Source organism: Onychostruthus taczanowskii, unplaced genomic scaffold (assembly GCF_017590055.1).
Source record: "Onychostruthus taczanowskii isolate IOZ18803 unplaced genomic scaffold, ASM1759005v1 scaffold77, whole genome shotgun sequence".
Lineage (NCBI taxonomy): Eukaryota > Metazoa > Chordata > Aves > Passeriformes > Passeridae > Onychostruthus > Onychostruthus taczanowskii.
Window position 1 is genome coordinate 3,576,216 of NW_024505561.1, and position 23,044 is coordinate 3,599,259.

A 23,044-nucleotide genomic window follows, 5' to 3' on the forward strand; every position below is an offset into this window, starting at 1 on the left:
CCCTCCCGAGCCGCGCCCGCAGCCCCGGGCTCCCCGTGGGCGGGCGCCGGCCGGGGGTGGCGGAGTGGGGGTAGGGGCCGGGGGCTCCGGTGGCTTCCGCCGCTCGCCCTCCCCCCGGTTGCGTGTGCGGGGAGTTTGGGGTGCTCCCGTATGGAATACGGTGGAGAGTCTGGCCAGAGGCTGGAACCGTGGGGGCGGAAAAGCAGTTCCCCCAGTGGTGCATCGGGTCAAGCAGCCCTCGAGTGCACTTTCTTGGTGGACGTGCTGTGGCCGATGTGCAGGGGAAGCACCTGGATGCTTTCGTGCGGCAGGCGAGAGGTCTGCCTGTTCAGATACCTGCATAGGTATTTCCATCAACTTCCCCCTCTTAAAAGTGCAGGACGCCACCTCTTTCTCGGTGGAAGTGACGGCTGTGAGTGTTAGGCCTCATGTGTGCTGGTGTTTCTCTTAAATTTCCCACGGTCTCGTTGCCAGCCGCTCTGTTAGGAGCGAGCCCACGGTGGTGAAACACCGGTGCCTACTGCCAGTGTGTTTTTATAATCGCTGCGTTGTTTAGATGTGCATCAATCAGTCAGATGTCGGCAGCTGAAATGCAGCCAGTCGCGCTAAAATAAGGGTAGATGCACCATTTGAAATCACAGCAACCGTTTGAACCAGAGCGTAGATGGGAAAATGCCGCTGGCCAGACCATCGCAGGCAGAGGTCTCTTACTGCCCGTGGAGAGAGGCTGTAATTATATCGCAGAACTGGTTGTAGCTTTGCCTTGGACATCTGAAAGGGAAACCCTTGTAAATAACTTAGTTGGACCACATCTGTTGGATTTGCATCTTAATGTAGAGTAGAGCATAAAAGGTGATGATAATAATAATGGCTAATCATATGGTCGGGTATGGTCTGTTCACAGAAACTGCCATTCCAGACCAAGGCCTGGGGAAGATGTATTTTGAAATTGGGGAGGAGGGTGAGTAGGGGAAAGGGGAGGGAGGAGGCAAAGCGCTGCTATTTTTAAAGACTTGCAACTTTTTCATAGTGGGTGTTTCTTAATGTGTGTCCTGACTCTCTCAGTGGAGATTTCTAAAGACCAATGTAATGGAGTTATTTTGAATTTATTATAAAAAGTGCATTTTCAGCATCCTTCCATTCTTATCGTTCTCACATACCTTCAGAAGGTTTTTTCTTTAAGTAGTTCGGGTAGACATTATTAATTAATAAATGCTTTTGGTTTTCTTGTACTTAATCATCACTATAAATTCATTTCGCTTCTGAATTTATATCTGTGGCTTTTGCAGCTTGCTTTGTACCTTGTGCTGGAGCAGCTGCATTCAGACCCCAGCTGACCAGCTGTAGATAGGTGAAGCAGAATAGAAAGCAACTTGTACTTCCATAGTTACATTGACTCAGCACTGCTGAGAGTGGGTCTGAATGCTGCTCTCATTTTTCATCTGCCAGCTCTTTCACTGCAAGACTCCAGCTTTTACCTTTTGGTTAGTTATTTTGTGAGACATATGAGCAGCGTTGTAATCCTAAATTTCATTTATGTAAAGTAATCTAAATGCAGCTGAAATCCGGAAAATTTTAGCAAGCCCAGATAATTTTAATTGAGTTGTAGTTGAAAGGAATATGATGCATTAAAGGGATGTAGCTTCTGCAAGGGTACCAGATTTTTACTTGTTAACTCGCCTGATTTACATATGTGGGTTGTGGTGGGGGTGTTATGTTTTGGAACTTAGGTTTGCAGGCAGTGTAAGACCTAATGTGCTGTAGACTTAAGCTTACATCTTTCTTACCAGTTGAACCTGAAAAATGCATATTTACAGATACAATGTGCATCTGTACAAGGACTTCTAAATTATAATTTACAGTTGCAGAAAGGCATTTAATCCATGCTGAGAAACAAATAATCGTAGTACTATTTTCTTGGGGGTTTTGGATGACAACTGTATGCTTATAATGATACAAAACCATGTTCTGAAAAATCTCTGAGCTTTAGTTGTACCGAAAACCAATTGGCCAGGTCTCTAAGTGGAAGGTATCTGTGCATTTTACATAATGTCCTTGCTATTTTGTTTTATTTTCGGATGAAAGAATCCCTGTGTTATACCATAATTAGAGAGTAATTTTAATTACACTCCTAAAAAGTAGAAAAGCCAGTTGAAATTCCCTCTTTGGGCTAAGAGATGCACATTTGAGTCTTCTGCTTCCCTGGTCCCACGACCACATGCCATGCCAGCTAAGCTAAGTGAGTCCTGCACCCCACCTGATGAATCTGAGTGACCTTAGAGGAATGAGCGACATGTTCATCAATGAAAGAGAGGAAACGAGTGGACCTTCACTTCGCTCTGAAGCTTAGTGGTTAGAAGAGATTGAGATCACTCTTGCCACTCTAGTTTCTGTTCTCTTTAAATGGCTATTTAATATTAGCACATAAATAGGCTTAGTCTGAAATCCAGCTCTGCCAGCTTGCAGAGAACTCCCCTAATGGCAAAGCTGTGAAGCTGAGCTTCCTTGTGTAGTGTGTGTAGACCTTGCAGCCCTTTCATTCATGGTGCACAGCTTTATCAAGAGTGGAAGGTGTCTCCATGGCTTTTAAACAGGTAATTAAAATTCTTTCCTGGGAAAATTTTTAAATGTAAACAGTATTCCTCTTTTCAAAGTAAAAAAAAAAAAAATTGTTTAGATCTTTCTAAGAGAGAGTCCAAGTGCTTTACCTTGAGAAGGGAGCCCTGCCAGTTCTGGGTGGATAGGTGCACCCCCAGCAGCTCTGCCTCAGCAGAGGATGAGGAGGAGGAAGAGGTTTCAGAAGTGCTCACTGTACTCTGGGCTGGAGTTTCCTGCAGTGCAGAGTGCTGCCACTGTTGGATGAAGGATCGCGGTGGTACAAAATCACGGCTGCTGCTCTTCCTCCAGATGTTTCATCTGAAATGCCTTGATCCAGTCCCAGTCTGGGCACCTAGAACTGGTTTCTGGACCCTGCTTTTGCCAAATAGGTCCATTGAGCCTTGTTTCTTGATTCTTGCATATGCTGTAGGTTTGTACTGCTAGGAAGGTGGAGTGTACATAAGGTAGCTTTGAAGACTACTTACTCTCTGTATTCAAGAAGGATAAAAAGAACCAGCTGCTGCTTTACTGCCTCCTGGTGAGGTAATACACAAAGTATGTCACCTGTGCATTGGTGGGTGCTGCAGCTCTGGGGCCTTCTTCCTTAGATTTACAGGCTTGGCAGCAAAGAATTGACTTGTTTATGCTGCAGACAGAGCTCGCCATCGTTTCAGAATGAGCTGTTTTCTGGAGAAACCTTCTATTTGTGAGAGCAGGGCTAAATTGGATGAGTGGGCCCATGCCAACAAAGGTCCGCAGTGGAGGAAGGACAGAAGCTGTCAAAAGAACAGATTGGAAGTGGTATACCCCAGTTAGATGTCAAGATTTAGAAGTAATTAGTGAGAATGAAGATAAGGTAGTGCAAATTTTATTTTTATTTTTGTGGAGAAAGGAGTTGGGTATCTTCTAACACTATTTGTGTTTGTCTGTTGTTTGATTAGAAAGCTCTCTAAAGAGAATCTGTTGGTATTTGCCAAATAACAAATTTTAATTTTTAATATGACTGCCAATGTTCTTCTATTATGAAGGTATGTTTAAAATTCACTGGGTAGCCATTCTAGGTGCTTGCTTAGCCTTCAATAGTGTAATTTCTCAATCTGTTCTACAGGTGTTTTTATAGTGTTTTTTTCAGGTGAACCCCATGAAATAGGAAAGTTTTGTTATTTCTATTCAAGCAGAAAACTAGACCCTAGAAGTAAAAGAAAACTCAAAGTTAATTCAGAGTTCTTTACTTGTAGTAATTTTTCTAGGTGTCTGACCTGTGCTCTAAGTACAGGACTGTTGTGATCACATTTTAGAGACTAACAGAGCCTACTTAAAGTATTTCTCAAAAGTACTATTTTACTCCAAGTAGTGAAAAAAACTCCTTTTCATTAATCTAATGCTTTTTATCTAGAAGAAAGAGACCAGAAAATTTAATTTATTTAGATTGGCTGAAAATGTAGACTAAATTATATAAGTGTCTTACTATGAAATATCACAGAAATGTATCTTTGAGTTGACAATAGTCTTTGTAGTTTCTGTGGTTTATGATCAGGATGAAAATCTGCCTCCCAGTCTAGGAATTCTGTGTAGAATTAAAACATGCAAGAGATGTAATTATTGAAATTTATTAATTGTGAAATCATCCTCAGTCAATGATAATTGATGTATTTAGTGACTTAATGGTGATTAAGTCTGGAAAACTATATTTGAAATTACAAATTGCTTAAAAGTTTACTTGAAAATATTGCTTTCCAAATACTTTGAAATTGAAGTATGTTTTTTATTCAAAGGACATAAGACCTCTTTAAACAAGGTCAGATTTTTCAGTTTTCTGAAGTTCTGTGTATGTTGCATGATTATTTTCAGAAAGTATTTTTTCTACTTTTGAGAAGTAGTTAGAGGATTCTTCATAAACACTAGTATAACACCTTCAACCACAAACATGGCTTCAACCTTTTAGGAAGAAACACTTAAGTGTTTGGTAGAGCTGAAGTGTGGAAAATCCTGTTTCTTCTGAAGTGTACTGTATACAAAGCTTGACAAATGTCTAAGGATTTTCATAGGTGCTAGCTGTGTAGAGATAAGCAGAAATAAGCACACACTGAAATCTTTGTGTTTTTTTAGGAAGAGATCTTTTTTGTGCAATCATCTTAATGTAATGGATTGCTTTGAGTACTCATTTTCAGGTAAAAAAAGGCTGAGTGGGTAAAAAGCATGGCCCCCATTCTCTCTTTGGCTAAGCTGCCAGCTACTTTTGTGCACCTGTGAGGTGAAACTTAGGACTTCATTGGAAGAACAGATTAACAGATTCTAAATCTCAGTAAACATTTGCACATATTGAAGTACAATAGAAGAACTCTACTGCTCTCCCTTTCCCTTTTTTCTTTGTTAAGGGACACCTATGGATAGCTGCTTATCCGGTGGGAACCTCACAGATTTATAGGAACAAAATGTAAACACTTTAAGCATCTGTAGAGATATAAAGGAGAAGTAAACAGAAGTAGTCATACTTAATTGACTCTGTATATAATATCAGAACTTTCAGCTGTCTGGCCATCTCTTGTGTTTTATTGGAGAACTGATACATAGACTGTCCTCTAGAAAGTGTCTGTAATAGAAAGAGCATAACTCAGATTTGTGCTCTCATGTTTTTAAAGTAACTTTAGAGACCAAAAGAAGCACTGTACAGAGCTTAGATTATTTTTTTGTGTGTATGAATCTACCTTTGTTTTAATTTGAAATTAATGAACTAATTCTGTCAGGTAAAATTATAGGTTCCTACAAGTCTTATACAGACAATCCTCTAAAAAAACGTCTCTGACAATGTGCAATTTTAAGCTATAGAAGACTATTTTAATGTTGTTTGGCTTAGTCTTAAAATCAGGTATTTCAAGGTGCTCGTGCATCTTCAGAACATGTAACCTTTAATGTTTTCCTGTAGTAACTTTTGAATTTAATTGCATATTTGCAGAGTTCTCTTGACTCTTCCCCCCACACTTTCCCACTCTCACATTCTTGATAATCTGAAATATTCATATTACTTTGAATTTCTTTCAGTGGAAAATGTGAAAATTGGAGACAATGCTTATAACCAACGTGTTCTAATGTGTTGGGGGTTTTTTGGCTGTTTCCCTGCTTCCTACCATCCCCATGGCCTAGTTCATGGTATTCCTTCCCAAGTTTTACTTATTTTTCTCTGTAAGGTAAAATGACATGATAGTTTTCTTATCCGAACACTGAATATAAATATTTTTTATCCCCTCCTGCTTTTTAGGTGTTCTTTGGACTTTTATTGAAAAAGCCAGGTAGGCAAGCTCCTTTTGTATGCGTGTTTAGTTTAGATTGTGCTAGTTTAGAGTATAGTGCCTTTTTTTTTTTTTTTTTTTTTTTTAATGATGCCTTTCTTAGCATCATCTTCTAGGTTTGGGTTTTAATTGCTGCTGTAGCTTATGTTGTTGTAGAGATGTGTGGATAATTTTTGGATAGCTACAATTATCAAATAGTAGAACAGTATGTGGCAAGACTTCTTAAATTTGTTTTTGGTTGTGCAATATTGCTTGATTGTGTCTGTGTTGTAAAAATGTCATTTAATGTGTTAAAAACCAAATATTATCATGACTTTGTTTTCATAATTCAGTTCAGTAATATAGCATTAATGCTTGGGGTTCAATGTTTTCTATCTTGCACTTCATTAGACTGTTTTGACAAAGATTTTTTGAATATTTGGAAAATTTTATTTTAAAAAATCATTGCTCATTAGAATTTCTAGTTTTGCATTTGAATTTCTGTTTTGCTGAGAGGCCGGTAATTCTTTAAATACTGTTTTTTATAGCTAACACAGTTATCAGTAAGTTTAATATTTTCTTTCAAAATAATTCTTCAGTTGGATAGTGTGTGGATAGAAATAAGTTTCATTCTTTGGTCAAACGTGAAGCATTCTGGGTAACATAATGTTTAGTTAAAGCTCCTGTGTTATCAGGCATACTTTTTAGGCCAGAATTTCAAAAATAGACATTCTTTGGCTGTTAAAAGTTTTTAAATTGAAATGTCTGAGTGGGTGGATTGCCCAAAAAAATCATCAAATCCTTCCATTAAATTTCTTTTCTGGTTTTCTTAATAATTGAATGTCAGATTTTTATTTCTTGTACCTAAGAAAAAACCTGGGGTTATGGGTTATTTAATTTCTGAGCATTAGAAGTGTTGCTCAAACAGTTTTTTTTCCTTCTTGTAAATTGTGTAGGTGGTATGTGATGATAACGTTTTGAGAGAGAATAGGGAAGCAATCAGGACTGTAGTGCTAAATTATCCTGGCACGTAGTGACTTGTATAAAGATTTATGTATAAAGATTTTAAGGTAACAAGAACTATAGCTATCTGCTTCTATGGGCTCTCTTATTCATTAGCTTGCTCCTGCTCTTTTTTGGGGGGGTTGGATTTGTTTTGTTCTGCTCTGGGTTTGTTTTCCAGAAGTTTCCAGTACAGGACTAGTATTCAGTTTTTGCTGCACTAAGGCAGACACTATAGTCTAGGTGCAGTTTACAGTGGTGAGTGCAACTTGAACACTTTCTTTGTCAATGGGTTGGATGCACTTTGGCAGCTGTGTTGCCTTAAATCCTAGTCTAGACAAGAGAATTAAAGGTGTGTTATGAGCATGTTTCCTTTCTCAACATGAATGTCATGGGGCTCACTCAGTACAGTTGGATGCTGTACTCTTCAAAAATGCAATGGTGACAATATTTTAATTCTTGTCTTGGTTAGCCCTAGACAGGGTGAAAGATCAGGTGAAGGACAAACAAAATGAATGTTGTTAGGATTGATTAGTTTGTTTTGAAATATCACTTATGTCTTATAGATGGAGCTTTAACAATTTTTAAATTATTATCTTCTGCAAAAGTCATGGTAATGAGGAAGACATTAAAGCATTTTTAAAATATTAGGATGCAATAGTTAGGGTAGTGGTCTGTAGTAAAACAAAATACAGTTCTTACTTTAAAGAATGGTTTGGGGACTTCCATTATTGTTCTGGTTAACAGGTAGCCACCTTAACTAAAAGATTAATAGTGTTTGAGATTCCCATGCGAGTTTCAATTCAACTACAATTTAATTTAAACTGGAAATGAATTGGATAAGGCACTGAACTTAAGTGCTCTGAAAGTTGTGAAGAAGAGCTTTGATCCTGGATTTCTGATTAATTGCAAGAAAGGATGCTTTCAAGAAGCAGCCAAATAGGTCACCACTAGCCTATAAGCATGTCTGCTGAATTATGAGCAAGTTTTCATAGGAGAATGTTTGAATTGTTTGCCCTCTTACCCCTAATATATTTTACAGTAAAGAGTGTAAGCCAGGACTGATCAACCTACTTTATCTGATTAGATCTGGTTGCAGTTTCCAGCACTGCTGTAACATCTTTTAAACTGCTGTGCAAAATCTTACTTGAAACATTTTATAAAATAATTGGAATGCTTCTGTCTTTTCAAAAAGCTATGAACGTTATAAGACCAATATAGAAATGCATCAATTATTTCCTCAAGAATTCCTTTACTTTTGAAATTTCCTTACTATGTTTTTAATTTAATTTATAAATTTTAGAAACTCCTTGGTTTTGTTAGAACTAAACAATGAATAGAAAATGTTGGGCGTTTATACCATTTTCCCCAGAATTTATAAATGGGTGGGGAAAAAATTCTGGTGGGTTTTTTTTTTCCACCCACCTCTGTATTTAATGCTACAAAATGCTGAACAAGTGTATTTTTTTGAACTATGACATCAGTCCTAATTTGTATACTGCTACTTGTAAATACATGTTTTTAGGAAGGTATGTTTTCAGTCTGTGGATTACTTTCCTCTGCCAAAAGAACTTGATGTGTTATAGGTTTTCCTAGTAGTTGTCTTCTATCTCCAGGTTCAGAATTTGCCCTTCTGCTGAAATAATGCTGTTGAAGGCCTGTCACATAGTGGTGTCTTGTGTTTTAGTTGTGAGGTTTTTTTAGCTTCAAGAATTCAGGTTGGGGTTTCTTTAATAATTGAGAGGGCAGAAGATGATCATGTTGAGCTATTTATTCTGGAGGATTTTATCAAATGCCTTTCATATGCCTCTAACCCCACAAAGCAAAAAGTCTAAACTGGTCTGAGTGTTTTTCAGTCTCCAGTTAAATTCAGGCTCTCTATCTCAGTGCTTAAAGAAGGCATCTGCTCCGTTATAACAGTTTCAGATGCAGCTAGATTCTTGGTAGCTGACATGCATGTCACTCCCTACAATGCCTGGAAGAGAGAAGAATGAGTCACCTTCTGCTGGGTTAAGGCTGCTGCAGTCCACTGTCAAAGTTCAAGTGATAATGTGAAGTGAGTTCTCCCATTCCTTTTATCCATTTGGGTGTGGTTTTAGGTTTGGAGGGAGGAGAGTGGCGGTGTTCAGTGTGGTACCACTTAAATTGGTTCAATCTGCTTGGATTCTTTAACAGATGAGCTCCTCAGGATGCATGGAGGCTTTGGAGGTAGGAGAGCTTGGTTTCGTTATTGTACCAAATGTGCAGGATGCAAGCAGGCACTCCTGGCATCAGTCTTCTGAACATGCAGTGCTCTGGAACAGATGCCTTTTTAAAAATATTTTTCCCTGATGCCAACCTTCTCTTTTTATGCATTTCATTTAGAAATAAATGAGACCTAGGCCTTTCAGGAAAAAAACCCACTAAGCTATTTTGGGTCATTTCCTTAGGAATCTGCTTTGTTCTAAGGTGTGTAATACTGTTGCAGCAAACCACTCAAACTACCAAGTCATATATACAGAATCTTTTCTCTTCAGAAACAGGCTTGGCCACGGGTCAAAACACTTAAATTAAAAGAATGGGAGAGAAGTGGAAGTCAGTATGTCATCATGAAGCAACAGCTGACCTTTCCAGAAATATTATGGTCACCTGGACCAGGGGAGTCTTCTGGTGATCATTAACTATATGGGATATCAATTTTGCATTTTTGCAGTGACTTCCTAATCTAAAGAGAATAAGTAGTCCTGAGAAATGACTGGGTACCAGTCCTGGTACCTTTCTTTATCTTGTACATCTGATCCTTTTCTGTTGTTCCCTTGGGATTTGTGAATTTACCTTCTTGTGTCTTGTGTACTTACCTTCATAGTGGTACATCTTCAGATGTAAGAAAGATTGCAGAGTATTTTCTGAACCTGACTTGCAGTTGAGTGGTTAGAACAGTCTTCTGGGAAAAGCAGATGTGAAACTCCTATGACTAAAGGAGGTGTGTAGTGGAAGTCTGTCACCTCATTGATCAGGGTTATAATCGCTGTACTATGTTAAATGTGAGAAACAGCATTGACACCACTTGCTTCTATTCCCAGGGCTTTCTGTGGAAGTGATCTCTGTTGTGGGTTTGTTGAATATCTCACTGTTGTTGTGTTAGTAGCCTCAGTAAGCAATGTTTAGTGAATTAAGCCTCTTGAGGGACTTGGCTTCTTGCGTAAGGCTGCAGAGACCTTAGGTGTGTGACCCTGTTTTGGTTCCAGTATGTGACTCAGCTGGGCTTGCACAGCTCTAGACCTTCAGACCTTGTTTTGACAAAAACTTTGGGTGGGTGCAGCTTTTCAAGAAATTTACTGGGGAGGGAGAAATTTTGTGGAGCAGTCTCCTGGTCATGGGCCTCTAAACACTTCTGGAGACCCAGTATTTTATCTACCTCAGTTTTGCTTTCAGACCCAGGAATATTTGCCATCAGAATGATTAAATCTCTCTACCTTCTTTTTCACATCAGTTTTATTCTGTATGTTTTGGGCAGTGAGCTTCTGAATGCCTTTGTATGACTTTTTTAGTATAGAATATGGAGTAGGCCACAGCCTTGATCAACAGCACAGGCTTAACAAGTCTTGTACTTCAGATCCCTTACTTCTCTAGAAGTTCTATGCACAGTTTATATTATATTACTGATTACAAAATTTTATTTGGAGTAGAATCTGCTTGGAAGTCTATCCTTATAGAAATAGTTGTCTGAAGGGTGATAGACTCCTTCCTAGAAAGAAACTGGAGAAGAGGATATCAGGATAGCCTGTCAAGAGTGCATAGAGTTTTAATGTTAAGTATCAAACAGGAAAAAACTTGATTAGTTTGCCTTCATTAGGTATCTCTTTTGTGTGTCTCTTAGTTTGGTTGTCTGCAGCCTCACTTAACATCAGAAGCTGCAGATGCTCAGCAGTCTCATGCCATCTCTTTCTCCAGTAGCTGGTATAGGTTAGTCATGTGAGAGAATCAATAGCCTTGTGCTCCTTGGTCCTTGATGTTCTAGAAAATTTAGGCATGATGACACATTGTAGAATTGCACTCAATCCAAATATTCCCAAAGTTCATTAAAACTGGGGAGAAGCCAGGCTGCCTGCTGCGTGTGGCTATGTTTTGATGGGAGTGGGGTTCAAGAGTCCTCTGCTGCCTTTGAAGATAACATAATGGATCAGCTGATAATTTTGCCTGGACTGAATGAATGGGTATCTATCTAATAGTCTCACCTTTAGTCTGGTACCATACAGGGTGTAGTTGTCCCATCTGGGATTTTGTAAGCTCTGTTACTTAACAAAGTATCACTGTCTTATTATGTTGTTGTTGCAAATTTCTGAGTCTGTTTTACTATCTAGCAGTTTGTAGTCAAACTTCTTGTAACTCTTTTATTTCTCATACTCTCTTGTAACCAGATCTCTTAGCAACCAAAATCAGAATATTGCTACCTGTCAGATGAGTCTGTTAACAACCCTTGGCAAGGAATGCTGTTCGTATTACCACTCCAAGTTCCAGTTTTTGCATTGTGGGAATGGTCCTGCTGCCACCAGGCCTTTTGCCCCAGATTCCACACTGACCATGTAATTGGAAGACTTGCTCCTCATCTGTGTGAAGGTGGTTTTCAGGAACCACAATGAGCAAGTGCAGTCCTTGGACTGTCTCCTGATGGACTGGAGCTACTTTTCCTTTCATCTTTTTGATGTTACACTGTTGGTTACACCTGTAATTGCCAAGAGCTCAACTGCTGGGCTGCAGTGATGGTTTGTAGACAGGACGTGTGAACATTTAATGGGAAGCAGGGCCCTTTCTCAAGGGAAGGAGGTGATGGGCACTTGCAGGTGATATGAACCCTCCATCACAAGACTAAACTGTAGCAGGTGTGTTCAAAGATGTGTATCTCTCAAAATTATATCACAAGAAGCTGAAGATAAACATCATGGTAGCTTGATGGTAGAAAGGTGGTTTATCTAGACTGCTTTGTCTTAGGTACTTTAATAAATCTTTGAACAAATCCATGCAATTCAGGTTTTACCTACTAAAGTTTGCAATGTAACTCTGTTATGGAAAGGAAAACGAAATATGCAGAAAGCTACCATTGGAGTACTTGAACTTAAAATGTCCAAAGTGCTCTGGAACATAAGGAAGAGGGAAGGCAGGTGCTATGAATTGCAGGGCTTGCTAATGTGTCCCTAGGCTTGACAGGGACACATTGGAGAAAAAGAAACTACCCTGTGTTTACAAAGCTTTTACTTCTGGAAAGATTTGCTGCATTGTAGGCTTTACAGAGGAAAGAAGTATGATTTTTGAAAAAAGAAAATATTTTATTTCCATGGCTTCTCAAGAACTTCATCATTCAATATAATTGCTGCAATTTATTGCAAAATATTACCTTTTCTATTTTTTTCTCATGAACTGTACTTGGTAAAAAATAAACAAAAAAAGAGAAAAGCATGATTTTTTAAATTAGGCTGTTCAAGAAAGAAAACAAATAACCTAAAGGTGTGAAATCGCATAACTTGGGGAATGTTGAATTCTCCTCCAGATGGTTTTTAGTCAGAAATAGTGAATGCCATTGTGGTAGCTTCATCTGCCAGAGAGGGACAATGGTGAGCTCAGCCTTGGATGAAAGCTGAGAAGTCACACCTTGAAAGTCTGTCATTACTCTAAAATTAAGCAATTGTATTGCCTTCCTAGCTGGGATAATTAGTCTGGTAATTGAAGTTTACATTCTTCTCCAAGAAATGATCAAAATGGTTGCTTTGAAAGACTTTGTCAGCAAGAAATGTGGTTAGATTAAAAGGACTGGGAACAGTCTAGGCTTCACACCTCTGCACACACCTTCAGATTAATTGGAATGGCCTTTCTGAATAGGACAACTTAATGTGGAAAAAATAATTAATGAACTATTTTCAGGAAATTCTAGTTGCCAATTAGTGATTCAATGAAGAAGGTGTAATGGACTCAGGGATGTGTGCACAGTACCTTTAAATATAACCTCTTTCTTAAAAGAAAACCTTCTTTTTCAAATATTTCAATATTTTCACATATTTTCTTACTGTTACTTTAGAGGGTTAAGTGTACAAATTACCATCCTTTCTCTACCTAAAATGTAACAAATAGACATGTAAATATTGGGGTAATATTTTGTTTCTTAGAATAAAATTAAGTACATACTGGTTTTTTTTAATTAAATTTGCTCAGAAGGAGAGACATTTAAAATGTATGTACAACATACACATATACAACATATACATACAAATATATGCATATATGTACACAAGAGATTTTGAGTCTTTTAGACATCTGGGGTCAGGACTCAGGATAAAAGGAAAAAATGAATGAATTCTATCAGGTTCTGCAGTCATCTTCTGTTTAAAAAAATTTAAAATAGGCTTTGTCTACATGTGAAAATTCTTTCACCAAATTGCTTCTGAACAAATTTGTTTAAACTAACGTAAAGCCACATTGTTTGTCTCATACCTAATTTGGGCAATATGAAAATTGGTATCCATGCGTGAATTTGCAGCATTTTAAGGAAGTTTCTTAGGTTTGCCTGGCTTGTTTGTGTTTCCCTCTCAAAAAAAAAAATTATGTCAGTAAGAAACACAGGCACTGATTTTGTTCTGTTTCCCTCTCACACACCTGTGTGTAGGTTGCTTTTTCTGTCAGCAAGCGAGGTCCATGCTCCCCATCTCTGGGTGACAGCGGCCATCGGGTGACAGCGGCCATCGGCCGGCACACGGCCACCAGCCCCAGGCAGAATGCCAGCGCGGAGCCGCTCCGCTGCCCAAGGGATGCTGCCAGCCGGAGCCCTGGGCTCTGACCCGGTGCTGCTGACACAGCTTTGGCACGGCCAAGGTGCCCGCATCCCCAGAGATGCAGCAGCGTGGTGGTGGTGGGGGAGTCCCAGGGGCCAGCCTTGCTGCTGGGGCTAACAGGTACAAGATAAAACAGTCTGCAGGCTTGACTGGCTGCCACAGAGTGTCTTCGTGGACAATAAAATGGCTGTTAGACAGGTTAGTAAAACTCTTCTGGGAAAAAGGAGCTTTTTATAACCTAGAGTAGACCCAAGGAAATTAACATTTATACAGTAGTTAAAATATAAATAGCTCGACATCTGAGATGATGACTATATCTGAGTTCCTCATTTTAGATGGCTTCATTTTGATAGTTAATCAAGTATTAGATTTGAGATATTCATACACACATCTATGTATATGAGAAAAAGTAAAATGTTTAGATTTCACTCTTTTACTTGGTACCCCCCTGTATTTAATGTCATCTTATAAACATTTCTTCCTTGCTAAGAAATGTCTGGATATTCAAATGGATCATATTCACAACACTGGTTCAGAATGAAGTGGTCTGTTGTTTTTCTTTAATTGGTACCCATCTTATTGTAGAAAGAATGAAAAAATCTCCTAAGAAAATTATTTCTCAAGTTTATGCTCAAGATAGAGGTTATCAAGAAATTGTTCTTTATATTTGTCTTTATTCCACTTAGAAGTAGTATATTGGGAGGCAGTATTTTATATTTGAAGATGAACCAGCATTTATTTTAATAAGAACAAACAAGTAACAAGCTATCAAAAAATCCTGACAATTCTGAAGCTCTTATTTTGGTATGTTCATCTTTAGATATGAAACAGTTTCACATAACAAGATAATGTACACTTTTTTGAATAAAATTTCTGGAGATAGAAAGTTGAGGTGTTGAAGTTGGAGCTGACTTCTTAAGCCTCTGGAGAATGAAACCTTCTTGGTGCTCTGTTTATTCTAACATTCCAATTATTTATAGTAGGCATATGGTAATTAGATAAATTATTCTGTAAGGTAAAGGCCACCAGCTTTCTGAAGTAATGGCAGAATGGTTTTGCTTACCAAGTTGAAAATAAAATGTTCTGGTAGAAACTTGGCAGGAGTGAAGAGGCTTTCAGAGCATCTGCTCATGATACTAGGCAAGGCCTTGGATTTTTACTTTTTGGTAGAGGAGGGTTTGACTGTGGTCAAAAGGAACTGAAAAAAGACTACTATTTCTGCAGTAAAAGAGAAAATGCATTTACACTGTTTTGTCCTGAATTGGTTCACTGGATCAGTGTGGTCACTTGCTTAGAGTTTTTGTAAAGTAGGCCATCTTCTAAAAAATATCTGGAGTTCCACCCTAATTGTACCATTGTGAGGAAGATCTGTCTCAGCAGAGCATTTTTTGCAAAGTATTTTTATGTGCATTGTGGGATGTTTTTATTAGCTTGAAGGACATTAAGCTGTATTCTTCTTCAGTTTCTAGGACAACGAAAGTCTCTGCTTTGAACTAGACACCCAAATTCTTTTCAGGCTATGCAGTATCATAAAAACTCCGGTATCTACCTGCCTTACCTTCTACTTAGGGACTGATGAAAGAGCAGAAGTTCAGGCCAGGTTGTTTGCCAATTTGACCTGTTATTTTTGTTTTACTTTTTCTTTAGTTTTAGTGACCTGCAGCTAGGTTCATTACAAACAGTCAAATTCTTTGAAAAGCAAATAAATAAAAGCCTCTATGGAACTGCAGTTTCTATCAGTATGTAATGCTCGATTCTGCAGACTAGATCGTGGCAATCAAATTATCAAAGGTCAGTTTTGTGACCAATGTTTGCATTTCATGGGCCAGATCTGGGTAATGCCAAAAGTCAGGAGCACAGACTTTTTGGAGTAAAAGGTTCTTACCTTGAAATGGAAGAGAAACTGTTTCTTTCCCTGTGGTTCTGACTGGACAGGACAACATGATTGTTGCTGAACTCTAATCCTTTGGAAGTGGGTGATGCTACTAAGAAGGTTTTGAATGAATTGTTAGGCCTATTCTTGAAGACTGTAAAAGTGTAATTTTAATGAGCTGGAGAAAATCCTATTAGAATAGTTTAAACAAGTTTTGCAGTGGAATTTTTATTAGTGATTATAAATTGGTTAAAATAATATAAGAGTGTGTTGGCTTTGAAATGTGAACTAATACTTGGGGAACCATAGTCTTCTGGCCCTTTTAAAATGCATATGCATTTCACTATTTTTTGCTATTTTTACTTTATGTATCCACTAAAAAGTTTTCAATTTTATAGTTTAAATAAACAAGGATAAAGGGTTTGAAGTTGTCATTAACTTGTGCTTGAGCTTTAGCTAATTCTGCAAAATCTGGTTAGTTCATTTTGCCTTCAAAATTCTAAGATACCTGTATGTCAAGGCCTGTAAGTATGATTATCACTTTCTCTACATAAATGAATGGCTATAAATATTTATATAACTCTGTCGTTTGTTTCTCGGCCCATTTTCTATGTAAACAAGCACTGTGCAACTCAGTTGTTCACTTGTCTCATCTTCCTCCATTATCTGCCAGTAAGTTTTGAATTTGGCAGCACAGTTAAACTAAATTCAGCATTAGGACAAATTCCCAAAGAGATCGTGGAAGACCTGTCCTTGGAAGTTTTCAAAACTGAACTGTGCATGGCCCTGAGGAAGCTGGTTGAGATTTCCTGGCTGACCTTGCTCTGAGCAGGGGGTTGGACTGGAGACTTCCCAAGGTCCCTTCCTGCCCAGATCAACATCTGGAACAAATTAGAAGTCTAAGTAATGATTTAGTTCTTTCAGAATTGTTGGTGGGAAAGACACACTGTCACTGCTGTAGTTATGGAAGAAACTGGCACATGCTTAATTCTATTTATGGACTGGAGAATGGTGAGGGGAGAAGTTGTAGGCAGAGGGAAAAACTAGAGCTTTAGATAGCAGCATTGATAGACTCTGTAAGAAACTAGAACCTACCATTTTACTCATAAATTACTTTACAGACTCTGCGCTTTATACAAAGTCTGGATGCTGTTTCAGCTTTTCCAGGAGGATTGTTAACAGTATTTTATTGCAAAGATTTCTTTTTAGCTGAGCTACTGGCATAAACTTTGATATATCTGAATTGGTACAAATCTCTTTGGTCACTTTCTTTCTCCTCCCTCACCTTTGTCAGTGCTTGCTTGTACAGGAAGTTTACAGTGTATTTTAAAATGTTACAGTAGTTTGTCTAAACATTTGCACATCAAGATATGCTTCTGAGAGAAATTTCTTGTGACAAAGCGTGTATTGATATATAGTAATACATTTTAGGGTCACTGTTGTTTGAACACATCAATGTAATAATTTTAAACTATAAAACAACTGGAATCCATAGATTTGTATGATGTGCAAGAAGCTCACATTGCTTTTAATAGATATCTGCATTTTTCATTGCCTTTGTAAAGGCACCTATTCAGTCCCACATCACCAGAATAGGCAGGTTTTATGACCTGGTAGAGTTTTGTACAGAGGAGCAAGAAAGAGGAGAAATCTCTCAATGTCAGCATATGTTTAAAGCTGTTTTGAGCCTTTGCAGTTTCTGCTCAAGTTGGTGGTGTTGAAGTGAGGTAACAACCTTGACTTTGACCCCAAAGCTGGTTTTCTTGCTTCAAGGCACACCTAATCCACCAGCTTTATTCTTGCTGCTGACAGGTTTGATGTTGGTATGGAATCTGCCCTAACGTTCCTAATACTTGTAAAGAAATCCCAAAGTTTTGTGGTGTTACATAGCTTACTGCTGAGAATAGCTGGGATGCAGAGTGCTTTTTCAGTTGAAGAGCAAGCAAAACTGCTCCTGCATGCTTCAAGATGTTCAGATGGCCTCCATCACTGAGGATGGAAGACCTCAGAAGTGTTTATGTGCCACAGGCAATAGAGGTTAAACTGACAACTCTTCTTCAGATGGAGAGCAGAGGTACAGAGTTCAAGGGACTTGCTAGAAATTGCACAGGTGGTCTGTAACAGGGTGTGAAAATGAACCCACATCTCTTAAATCACATATCAGCATTCCTTTTGCTTGATGCTTAATGTTTTTGCTCTAAGACATTGAGGATAAGATTTAATTTTAAGTGGCTATGTCTGAAAAAAGTTGTAATTTAAAAGAAATTTCTCTTTTTTTTTTGAGAATTCAATATACAAATAAAAGATAGATGGTAGCCTCTCTAATTTTAGAATCTTCTATATGTTGCACATGTGGTAGGTACTGAAAGCCTTTACATATTCAGTCGTGCTCATTGTATTGGAATAAACATTAGTATATTAGCATGGATATGGCTTAAAAATATTCAAGGTAAAAAAACTAATGTGGTTATTAAGAATAATTTTCAATTATGGATGCAAAGCTTAAATATTGAAATGCGAGACCTAATTTTCAGGATGTTGAGTTATTCCTACAGCTAGTAGCAGTAGTTTTTTTAAAAATTAGGTGCTCGGCTTTAATGTCTGGAAATTTTTTGAGCAAGAACTTTTTGTATTTAAGCAACCGTAGCATGCCTTATAGTCTGTTAGTAGTTTTCTTGACAAGTAGACTTCTTTCAATATGACCTGAGTGGAGAGACAGGAGCTAGATGAAATTGGTGCAGTTGTGAGAATCTCAGATTGGTAGGATGTTCTGATTTTCTTGTTGCTTTTAGAAACAAGGCACGGTAACAGAAAGAGTCAGGTAAAATATTTGCCTTGTATTTACTTGTGGTTATTGCTTCTTAAGCTAAACCAAGGAAAAGAAAATTCCCATTTGAAAATTCCAGTGTTTCTGAGTTGCTAAATGTGCCAAGGATTTCAACAAGATGATGCTGATGCTCAGTTGTGTAAGATGAGGATTTTGATTGGCATAGAGAGGGAACTCGAGGATTAAAATCTTGTTTGGATATGCTCCCAGCAAACCTGCTGCTAAGAAGGTGGATTTTATATATCCCTTAGAGTCTTTTCCGTCTTGATAATAGACTTCAGTGTTAGCTCTGAATTTTAATGATATATGCTAGAGAGAAATGTCCTTTTTAAGTTGAAAAATAACTTCTTGTTTGTGAAGACTTCAGAGCATCTGAAATGGCAGTATATGAGAACTGAAGCTACTTGTGTCATTGGCTCCTTGTCATCCCCAGCACTCAGAAAGCTATTTTCCTTCACCTGTGCTAGAGCCTTACGTTGAGGGGAACAGACAGCATCATGGGACATAGTTTAAACATTCATGGAGTTCTGCAAGCTTAATGAGAAAATGTCTCCCTAACATCTTAATGATCGGGAATTTTTTTTTAAGCCTTACTTTAGTGACTAGTGAACCCTTAAGACATGTTGATAGAACTTTGAATTTTCAGATGCTCTTGACATTTTATCTTAAAAAGCTGGAGGGAGAGCCAAAAGTAGGCTCTGTGTGTAGTGACTTGCAGAAGCGAGCTGAAAACATGGAAGGAGTTTATTGTTATTCTAGTTCTCCTATGGAATCTTAGTTGCAGAAAATCCTCTGTTGATAAGAATTTTTCTCTGAAGTGAATGGAAATGACCTGTAAAGATCTTTGGTGTCCTTCATAAAGAGATGATGTGGTCATTCTCATACCATTCTCCTGTTTCATCCGTTGCAGCAGGGGAAGGTAGGTTTACTGCATGGCCTTTGAGTATGTGTGTTGGGTTGTACAATCCATGGTTCTAGTCCCTTGGAAGGTCTCAGCTGTAAGCTGCTTGGGAATAATGCGTGCAAGTGCTTATTCTGAGAGCTGGGAAGAAGATATTTATAGTGCTTCTGTATACTGCGGTTGGTTGTTGTTTCTTGGGCTTTTGCTTGGAACTATTTCCTCTAATTTCTTACAAGCACAGCACCAGTGGTGAGCCAAACTGGCAAGTGAAGCCAGTTCTAACACCCACAGAACTGAATTGGCTTTAAAGTGTTTTATTTAAGCTGAGGGCATTATTTCCAGAAAGTTTCGTGTATAAGAACAAAGTTTCTGAAGCCTCCTCAAAAGTGATATGGTGTGGTGTTATTTATTATTCTAATATTATCCTCCCAAGTTGTTTTGCAATTATTATTTAATTTGCTGTCCTATGAGTAAGTACAATTATCATGACTTTATATACCTCAATCTATCCATCTGAAGAGTTTGTTTTCCCAAAGGCTATGTAAGGAGTTCGTGTCAAAGCCTAGAATAAAATGTTAGATCCCAGTCCCGCAATTAGGCCATACACTGTTCTTTATAGCAAACTGATTCATGACTCAGCCACCTAATTGCAGTGGGACTTCCAATAAACTCTTTAACGTCTACTCATTTATAAAAATTATTTTAAGACTATTTTTTTAGTTGGGAGTTATTGCTTAAGAAATTAAATCACTACACAATATAACTTACAAAACTGAATATTAAATGCAATTAATTAGTAAACTGGAATGACTTGTTTGCAGCAGAATCGTGGGAGTTTTACAGCTGTTCTGTGTGGTTTTGCCTGAGAAGCTGTAAAAATTTTCATTAGATGGAAAAGTGCTCAAACTTTGCAGAAACCTACCTTTGTCTAGATTTGAGTATCTCTCTGACGCATTTATACATGTATACAGGTATTGACATATCTTTATTGGTGTCTGTTTGCAGGAGTCCATGAAAACATAATTCTGCACAATGACCCCCTAATAGCTGCAGTTTTTAAAGCTACCAAAATACAAAGAGTAGGGGTTTGGTAAAAGTGAGGTGTCTCCTCTGTCTGAGTGTCTTAAGGTAGTAATAGCTTCAGAAGTGTGTGTGTATATATAAATTTTTTTTTTCCTGCTGCTTTGGTTCAAGAATTGGTAGGTTCAAGAAAGGGTTAAGATGGTTTTCTCCTTGAAAATTCTGTGGTATTGCTTCCTCTCATCCTGGTATTTGAGAGGCTCAGAATCAGGCTGGGGAACACTCGGTGCCTTTTCTTATCCTCCATAGCTGATAGGAGTTTTATCTATCAAGGTTTTTGCATTAAATATCAAGTAATTATGTGAAAGATATTAGAAAAATTCTTGATAGTTACACTTGGAATATGTTCTTCCTCTAAGGAGGAAACTGCTTGTTCAACTTGTGACAGATTTTACTGAAGGCCATCACAGTTTGCAAGTTACATTACAAAAGGATATTTAGTTATATTTAGTGTGAATTTGTAAGTAACCTAATAGATTTAACTGTCATTTCTGGTACTTTATTTTATATTACCCATAACTCTTGTGCTGTGTATTTTGGCAAGATTCATACCACAAATTTTTTAAGTCTAAAGTGAAGAACATTTTTTAAATTGACTTTTTGATATTATTTGCATAATTTTCAACACTAATATCTTTGTCCCTTAAATTAATTTCCTTTTTTAAATACTATAAAAAGTGACAGAAATGCATTACAAAAAAAAAAAAAAAAAGAGAGAGACAGAAAGATACCCTGTATGTAGAAAGTAATAAGGGAGATTTAGTACTGGAGACTCCTTTTGATTATGCCATATTTGTACCTTTTGTATTTCAGTGGTCCCAGTTTTTATCGTATAAAGCTGTAGTCATGCATCTTTCCAAAAACTTCAACAGGACTTAAAAAAATGGTCTTTAAGAATACATGGTATTGTCTTGGGTTTTTTTTTTTATTACACAGATTGATTTGGTTGAAAATATTTGGGTCTGATATGAAGCCCAGGGAAAAAAATCTTAGAAAAGAGACACCACTTCCAGAATGTCAAATTAGAAAACAGGAACTTGTTTGTACATTTTTCTCTACTGACTAGTGCAACTCGCACACGCACACAGGGCATAGGGGTACTGGGCAATCTCTACCACTCTTTAAAGGAATCAGATCAGTTTATTAGCCTTGATGTATGTTTGGGGGTTTTGTTTTTAAATTCTTGCTTTTTCAATCTTCATTTTTATTATATTTTCACTGCACATAGTCTTTGTTTTTATCTTTATCCAATGACAGTTCTAACCAGAAGTCTGAGAAATAACTTGTAAAAGAAGTCAGGTACTGCCCATGTTTTTTGGGATGTGATTGGCAGTGGAAAAGCTGTGAGGAAAAAGTCTCTGAAGATCATTCTCATACCATTCACCTTGACACTTTCTAAATGTTCTAAGCTGTTATTCAAAATGTACATAGTAATCTAAACAGAAATATGGAGGATGTGTGTGCTGTGCAAGATAAAATATAAAATATTTATTGCTGTGTGACATATAAGGCTGTGTGGTCAGTGGTGTATAACTGGGCCACATAAAACATTTGATGTTTGTGTGTTTATTGATTTCGTGTGTCTGTGGTGTCCTTCCTCAGGAAAACTGAGATTTATTGTGGGCTATTGGTCCCAGGTGTTTATTAAAGATGGGTAACAGGGTGGGTTTTAGCACTGAATTTATCTAGAACTCGGAAATACACTCTGATTGTCTTTTATGGGGCAGTGACTCTACCTTGCCAGTAGTGGAAACCCTAGATATGATGGCATTTGACTCTGTACTGGTGTCTTTCATAGGGCTGTAAATGTCTGCAGTCCTGCTACCTCTTCAGGAATCGCCTCTGCTCAGTATTGGCCATATTGGAGCTGAAGATAATGAGATCATTTAAACAGGGTGAAGTGCCTTGTTCTTTAATCATGTTCTGCAAACACATGTAATTGGTCTTGCAAAAATTTGTTCCTGAAGAGGTCTTAAAAAGTCAAGCCTTCCCTAGCTACATTTGAGAGTGTTTCTTACAGGCTCTGCTATATTTGCCCCAGAATACATACTGTGCTGCTTTGATACTGACAAAAGTAGCAGCAGTTCTTATTTTCAGGTGGCCCTCGTGCTTTTCATTAGGAATGATCAGTGCTACTCAAAGCTTTTCAGCCATACTGAGAAAATTGGATTTTCCTGCTCCAGAAATGAGCAGAACTGTGCCACTTTCCCATTGCTCAGGGAACAGGCAGAGGCAGGTGGGCTGCAGCAAAAGGCAAAACTTCTGCCCAGCTCCTGCTGCGGGTTGAGCTGTTCTCTCACAGATCCTGTGATGGGAGCAGCAGCCTAGATTCACAACTTCAGTATAGGTGGTGGGGTTTTAGCCTCTCTTGCTCTGCTAAAAGTATTTGCTAGTTAGATCCTACTGGAGGAAGGATTTGTGAATTCCTATGTTTGATTTTTGTGGCTGTATGGAAGGATTCTGCGTTGCTGCTTGGACATTGCAAGGTGGCTCTCTTTTTTTTATTTGGTTTTTTCCTTTGTAAAGAACATATTTTTCTCTTGGGCCACTGAAATTCAACAGGGTGAAAAGCCTGTGAAGAAGAGATTATCTTCTTCCCTTCAAATTTCATTAGGATCATATAATTCCCCCAGATCTGAGAAACTGCCCTTCCCTTGGTGGGCCTGTGCTGCCACACACCACCTGAGTGGT

At 38.0% G+C, this 23,044-nt stretch overlaps 1 protein-coding gene across 1 annotated transcript in view; it reads left to right on the plus strand.

Moving 5' to 3' along the window:
* RAP2A (RAP2A, member of RAS oncogene family) overlaps window positions 1–23,044 on the plus strand; it is a 30,291-nt gene that overhangs the window by 522 nt on the left and 6,725 nt on the right. The gene's annotated exons all lie outside the window — the stretch shown is intronic.